Genomic DNA, 7,290 nt, shown 5'->3' with positions numbered 1-7,290 from the left:
AACAATTATCAATACTATATAAGGGACACACTATTCCACTAAGAATAATTGCCATAAGGAATAATTTTTCAATTTTCTATACTAATATTAGAAAGTTTATATAATACTATATAATAATATTATCATTATCAATACTATATGATATCAAAACAAAAAAAATCACCGTGCTAATATAATATTATCAATATTATATAAATCATCTTTGTATTTATTTTTCTGTGCGTATATAATATTCAATTAACACATTAAGACATATATAATATTTTGTTAATACATATATAATATAAAGTGATTTATAAATTATTATTAATTCATATATAATATATAATTAAATTTAATGAATTCAATTAGAATAAATAATAAATTATTTATTTTCGGACTTTATAAATAAATAAATTAATTAACTAATATAACAAATTACAATTAATGTAGTAAAATTAATTAAGTAATATATATTATAATAAATTATATTAATATTTAAATATCTAATCAAATCAATTAGCTGATATAATTAACTCATGGTAATAAATTATATTGAATGAGTTAAAAAATTAAATCGGGAAACACTCTCTTAAGCATGCCACTTCAGCTCTATCATTAAGTGTAGACATCCGATTTTTATATAATAGAATAGATTATTAAAATTATAACATAATAAATGTACTCCTATATAAATTTATTCTTATTTTTGTGCTTTATTTTAATTTTGTTAAACAAAAAAGTTTAAATATTATTTACTTTTAATTTTTAACTTTTACCACAAATAAAAATATATGACTTTGTGTGTATTAAATAATTTTTTTTCATTGGATATTTTTAAGATGTCAGGTATATTTACGGATACTGAGATGAATGAGCAATATCAGGAGGACGATGACTTTAACCAACAGAAAGAGCTAGTAAGTGACCAAGATATGATGGATGAACAGAATGAATTCGAACAAGATTTCAGAGATGAATTTACCGAGGGAGCGTTTTTTTAATCTGATCAGTCAGAAGATATCCTTGAAGCCGCTTATGCGGTTGACTCCGTACAAGACATTACAACTTTGAAATTTAGTGATAATTTTGCGGAAAAAATTGGCAAATACCACTTTTTTACTTTGCAGCTTGCATTTGATTTTTATATGAAGTACTCAAAGTCGAAGGGCTTTAGTGCAAGGAAGAGCAAGACCTTCAAGAATAGTACTGGCGAGATTTACAAACAAAAATTTGTATGTCATAGGCAATGATTCAGGATGGAGAAATATTACACGATAGAAAAAAAGAAGAAGGAGCCTAGATTGGAAACAAGAACTGGATGTGAAGTTCGAATGGATGTTAAATTTGTACCAGAAAGTAGAAGGTGGCATATCTTTTATTTCTCTGACGAACACAACCATGATCTATTGGATACACAATTCAGTGTTATGTTGCCTGCCCACAGAAAAATGACAGAGGCAGATATTATGTAAATGATGAACATGCTAAAGTCAGAGATTAGCACCTCACAGATATTTGGTCTTCTAGCTAGTCAAGCAGGCGGGGAAATCTCATTATACATATCTCTGGGACCATAGCCAACAATTCGTACCCGCCTGCTTGACTAGCTAGAAGACCAAATATATGTGAGGTGCTAATTCCTGACTTTAACATGTTCATTATTTACATAATATCTGCCTCTGTCATTTTTCTGTGGGCAGGCAACATAGCACTGAATTGTGTATCCAATAGATCATGGTTGTGTTTGTTGGAGAAATAAAAGATATGCCACCTTCCACTTTTAGGTACAAATTTAACATCCATTCGAGCTTCACATGCAGTTCTTGTTTCCAATTTAGGCTTCTTCTTCCTTTTTTCCATCGTGTAATATTTCTCCATCCTGAATCCTTGCCTATGACATACAAACTTTTGTTTGTAAATCTCGCCAGTACTATTCTTGAAGGTCTTGCTCTTCCTTGCATTAAAGCCCTTCAACTTTGAGTACTTCATATAAAAATCAAATGCAAGCTGCAAAGTAGAAAAGTGGTATTTGCCAATTTTCTCCGCAAAATTATCACTAAATTTCAAAGTTGTAATGTCTTGCACGAAGTCAACCGCATAAGCGGCTTCAAGGATATCTTCTGACTGATCAGATTCAGAAAAAAACGCTCCCTCAATAAATTTATCTCTGAAATCTTATTCGAATTCATTCTATTCATCCATCATATCTTGGTCACTTACTAGCTCTTCTTTTTGGTTAAAGTCATCGTCCTCCTGGTATTGCTCATTCATCTAAGTGTTCGTAAATATACCTGACATCTTAAAATGTCCAATGAAAAAAATTATTTAATACACACAAATTCATATATTTTTATTTGTGGTAAAAGTTAAAAATTAAAAATAAATAATATTTAAACTTTTTTGTTTAACAAAATTAAAATAAAAAAATAAGAATAAATTTGTATAGGAGTACACTCATTATGTTATAATTTTAATAATTAATGTAAATTTTAAAAAATTGAATAAATTTATATTTATTTTGATTACATTCAAAAGTGAATTATATGTATTCTTATAATCCAGAAATATACTTAACTTCTTTTATAATAAGTAAGTTTTTCAATAATTTAATTTATTAAAAAAATCTCATCTTTTTATTTATCCTATAAAATAAAAATTTATATTAATAATTTTGAATAAGAGAATTAAAATAAAATATAAAAATAAAGCTTGAATAAAAAAATACAGTTTTCAATCTAAAAGTATAAAATAGTTAAAAAATAAAAAAATTATTTAAATATGATTTTTCAAGACACTTTATAACTTAGATGAATAAATATTATTTTTAAAATTAATCATGATATATTGATACAAAACTTATTGTGTGTAAATTTTTTTAAAAATTAATAAACCTCTCTCATTAATAACAATATTGGAACTTAAATTTGAACGCTAATTGATATTATATATTGTGTAGGCACTTAGAGTATATTAGAAAAGTACGTTAATAATTTGAAGAGAAAAATTATTAGTGTAAATTTATTTTTTTTAAAATTAATCCTTATTAAACTATTCTACTTTTATTCCTTCAAAACATATCTTAATAAAAATATTTGTAACAATAACTTACATCCAATAAGAATATCTTAATGAGCAGTTACATCATTCTGTCATGGGTTAATGCAAAATTTACAGAACGTGAGTACGTGATTGAGTATGTTGTTTTAGATTATAAACATATGGGTAAAACAGAAAAAAATAATCGACACCAAACCCTCTGTATTCCTAATATAAATTGTTATAGATAAGTATAGTTTCTTAAAATTTTGGGGTGTCCAGGCCACTACTCGCCCCCTCTAGTTCCGTCCCTAATTGCTAGCTAATTAATTAATGATAACAAATAATAACATCTATTTACTTTTTAGTATTTCTCAATTTCTGTGAATTAATAAAAGATAAAAAAATATTTTTTCCTTACACAATCAATTTTACGAATAAAGTATCGAAACGAATAAGTACAAAATTAGAGATTCTATTCACTGACCTCGATTTTGTAATCAAAACGATGGTTTATTTTTTGAACACTACAATGAAAAACTTGATTAGACCTTTGCTTATTGCTGCAACGGTGATTAACGATGAAGAAATAGTGGATATTAAATAGACGGATAAAAAATTAAAAAAAATTGGATATTGAGTAGATGGATGTTCCAAAGAAAAATAATTAATTTTTTTATAATCAAAGAAAATGATACACGATTTCAATGGTGGGATTGAATAATTAGTGATGGATTATTCACCAATTTATAATGTTAATATTAAGAAAAAGATAATATTAGTTTATCTACATCAAAATAAAACAGCAAAAATTGAAGATAGAATTTTAAAGATAAGATAGATGAATAATAAGATAATTTCTAAAAAGATAACAAGATTGAAATAGGCGCATGACACATTTCAATCGATTGGGTATCACACTTCAATCGATTGAATTAGGCAAATTCATATTATTTTGGTGAATTCAATCGATTGGATTACAATACCAATCGATTGAAATCCGAAAAAAACACATTTAGATTACTTTCCAATCGATTGAATTTTTAAACCAATCAATTGAATTAGAAGTCACGTGTATAACCAATCGATTGAATAATGAGACCAATAGACTGTTTTGAAGAAATCAATAGATTGAAAATCTTAAACAATTGATTGAATTACATAAATTTTACATTTAATTCATTGTTCAATCGATTGTTTTGTGATACACTGTAATCCAATCCATTGAATTTCAAGGAAACACGATTTAGAAGCCATGGACGAATGTCACGAGATCAAATATGAAAATCTAATCCATTGGAATGGACAAAAGCTTTATTAAGATCAATGGAGGATATAATTGGTTGTTGTTTTTGTATTTGATTGTTAATAAATATAATAGATAATTGATAAAATAATAATTTATAAAATAAAAAATAGTTTCTATAATTAAATAAAATATATGGGATTAATTTGTAATTAAAAGTAGTTCAAAGACTATGTAACAATTATTAAAAAAACTCTAAAAACATGTTTTTTAATGGGACCATTAAATGATCCAAAAGTTCTGAGACCACTGAATCCTGAGCCCTGTTTCTTTCATATTAACTGCATGTGTCCTATTATTATTAGTAAAAGTAAAGAAAAATAACCTTTTTTTAACATCTTAAATAATAAATTTAAAAAAAGTTTAATTTTAATTTTAAAATTTAAATTTTAAATTAATTAAATTTATTCCTATTTAATAAATTTAAGATATAATTTATTGTTTATATTGTTTACAATCTCTATTATCTATCTAATAAGATTGTTGTTATTATTATTACCCTATCTCTACAATTTTCTCTGTTTGTTATTTTTTATTTGAATTCTCAATGTTGTTTGATTACTCGTCCATTTATATATTTGGGCGTGTCACATGCACATGTTCATAAGTTAAAACAATCAAAATTTTAAAAAAATAAACATACATAACTAAAAAAAATAAAAATAATAAAATTTATTTAAAAAAAAGATAAAATAACAGCTAAATTTAAAATAAAAATTTAATACCACTCCCCACCCACACCTTGTATATGTATCATTGAGATGAGAAGTGTTATTTAATTTCAGTTATACATTAAGCTAATCGATCTTCGTTATTAGGAGAAGATGGCGAAGGAACAATTGCAGGTGCTGAATGCACTGGATGTTGCAAAGACACAATGGTACCAACCACTTCACGGCGATTGTGATAGCTGGGATGGGTTTCTTCACTGATGCCTATGACCTCTTTTGCATCTCCCTCGTCACCAAGCTCCTTGGTCGCTTGTACTACTATGATGGCTCCGACAACCCCGGTACTCTTCCGTCCAACGTCTCCTCCGCCATTAATGGCGTTGCATTCTGCGGCACCCTCGCCGGCCAACTATTCTTCGGTTGGCTGGGCGACAAGGTGGGAAGGAAGCGTGTCTATGGAATGACACTCATGCTCATGGTTATTTGTTCCCTAGCCTCCGGACTCTCCTTTGGAAAAGAGCCTAAATCTGTTATGGTCACTCTTTGCTTCTTTAGGTTAGTATCAATAACTTATTTCTTGTTCTTAGAGTATAAACATCTAAGTAAAGATTTTTGGCGCAGTTATCTTTATATATTAATTTAAAAATAAAGAATTAGTTAAACAATTTGATATTATGTAACTAAATTCTCAATTTTTAACTATGAATTTCGATGATCAACTTGGTAGCAGAAAAAAGGTGCATTTAAGTTTCCAACCAAAAACAAATAACCCTAATAGCTTATTATTAATAGTTGATTTATTTGTCCTTGTTTTAGGTTCTGGCTTGGGTTTGGGATCGGCGGCGACTATCCTCTCTCTGCAACCATTATGTCTGAGTACGCCAACAAGAAGACACGTGGAGCATTCATCGTGGCGGTCTTTGCCATGCAGGGATTTGGAATCCTTGCAGGTGGCATGGTTGCGATCATAGTTTCGTCCATTTTCAAGGGACTGCACCCTGCTCCGGCGTTTGAGTTCGACCACGTGGGGTCCACCGTGCCAGAAGCCGATTACGTTTGGAGGATAATCTTGATGTTTGGCGCGCTTCCCGCTCTTGCGACGTACTATTGGAGGATGAAGATGCCGGAGACAGCAAGGTATACGGCCTTGGTGGCGAAGAACGCAAAGCAAGCAGCTTCGGACATGTCCAAGGTTCTAGAGGTTGAGATTGAAGCAGAGCAAGAGAAGATTGAGCAGCAAGAAACAGGAGGAGGCAACGATTTTGGATTGTTCTCGAGTGAATTTGTTAAGCGGCATGGGCTTCACCTTGTTGGAACCGCCACAACTTGGTTCCTTTTGGATATTGCTTACTACAGCCAGAATCTGTTCCAGAAAGATATCTTCAGTGCCATCGGTTGGATCCCACCCGCGAAGACAATGAGCGCAATTGAAGAGGTTTACAAGATTGCGAGAGCACAGACTTTGATTGCACTGTGCAGCACTGTTCCCGGTTACTGGTTCACGGTGGCACTCATTGATAGGGTGGGGAGGTTTTCCATTCAGTTGATGGGGTTCTTCTTCATGACAGTTTTCATGTTTGCATTGGCAATACCTTATCATCATTGGACCTTGAATGGAAACCAGATTGGCTTTGTTGTGATGTATTCATTGACGTTCTTCTTCGCCAACTTTGGACCCAATGCCACCACTTTTGTGGTCCCTGCCGAGATCTTCCCTGCTAGGCTTAGATCAACATGTCATGGCATATCAGCAGCTGCAGGCAAAGCTGGAGCTATGGTGGGTGCTTTTGGATTTGTTTACGCTGAGAAAGGAATTGGCATCAGGAACACCCTTATAATCATGGCTGTGGTTAACGTCTGTGGCTTCTTCTTCACATTCTTGGTTCCTGAATCCAAAGGAAAATCACTAGAAGAAATGTCTGGTGAGGCTGAGGACCAACAAGCTGTGGATAACAATGTTGTTTAAGCTTTAGTTAATAATTACGAATTTTGTACATGCATGGTTGATTAGCTTTTACTATGTGATTTTGAGACGGTGGTATAGTATAGTACATCATGGAGTCTTAGTTTTAATTATTAATTATTATAGACTTAAAAATAAAGTAGAAAAAGAATATATATATATATATATATATATATATATAGAAAATAATTTTATAATAAAAATATTATGTGTACATAAAAATTAGTTATTAAATTATTTATTAATCATGATATATTTGTATATAAATATATGTATTATTTAATTTATTTTTAATGTGTATTTTTTATTTTAATATATATATTGGTAGTTAT

General features: G+C 29.9%; 1 pseudogene; it reads left to right on the top strand.

Moving 5' to 3' along the window:
- Window positions 1-5,148: 5,148 nt before the first annotated feature.
- LOC112709364 (inorganic phosphate transporter 1-4-like) lies at window positions 5,149-6,972 on the top strand (annotated as a pseudogene).
- Window positions 6,973-7,290: the final 318 nt, after the last annotated feature.

The sequence above is a fragment of the Arachis hypogaea genome, chromosome 9, assembly GCF_003086295.3.
Source record: "Arachis hypogaea cultivar Tifrunner chromosome 9, arahy.Tifrunner.gnm2.J5K5, whole genome shotgun sequence".
Classification (NCBI taxonomy): domain Eukaryota; kingdom Viridiplantae; phylum Streptophyta; class Magnoliopsida; order Fabales; family Fabaceae; genus Arachis; species Arachis hypogaea.
The sequence above is the reverse complement of the archived record's forward strand: the minus strand, read 5'-3'. Positions and strand labels throughout refer to the sequence as shown.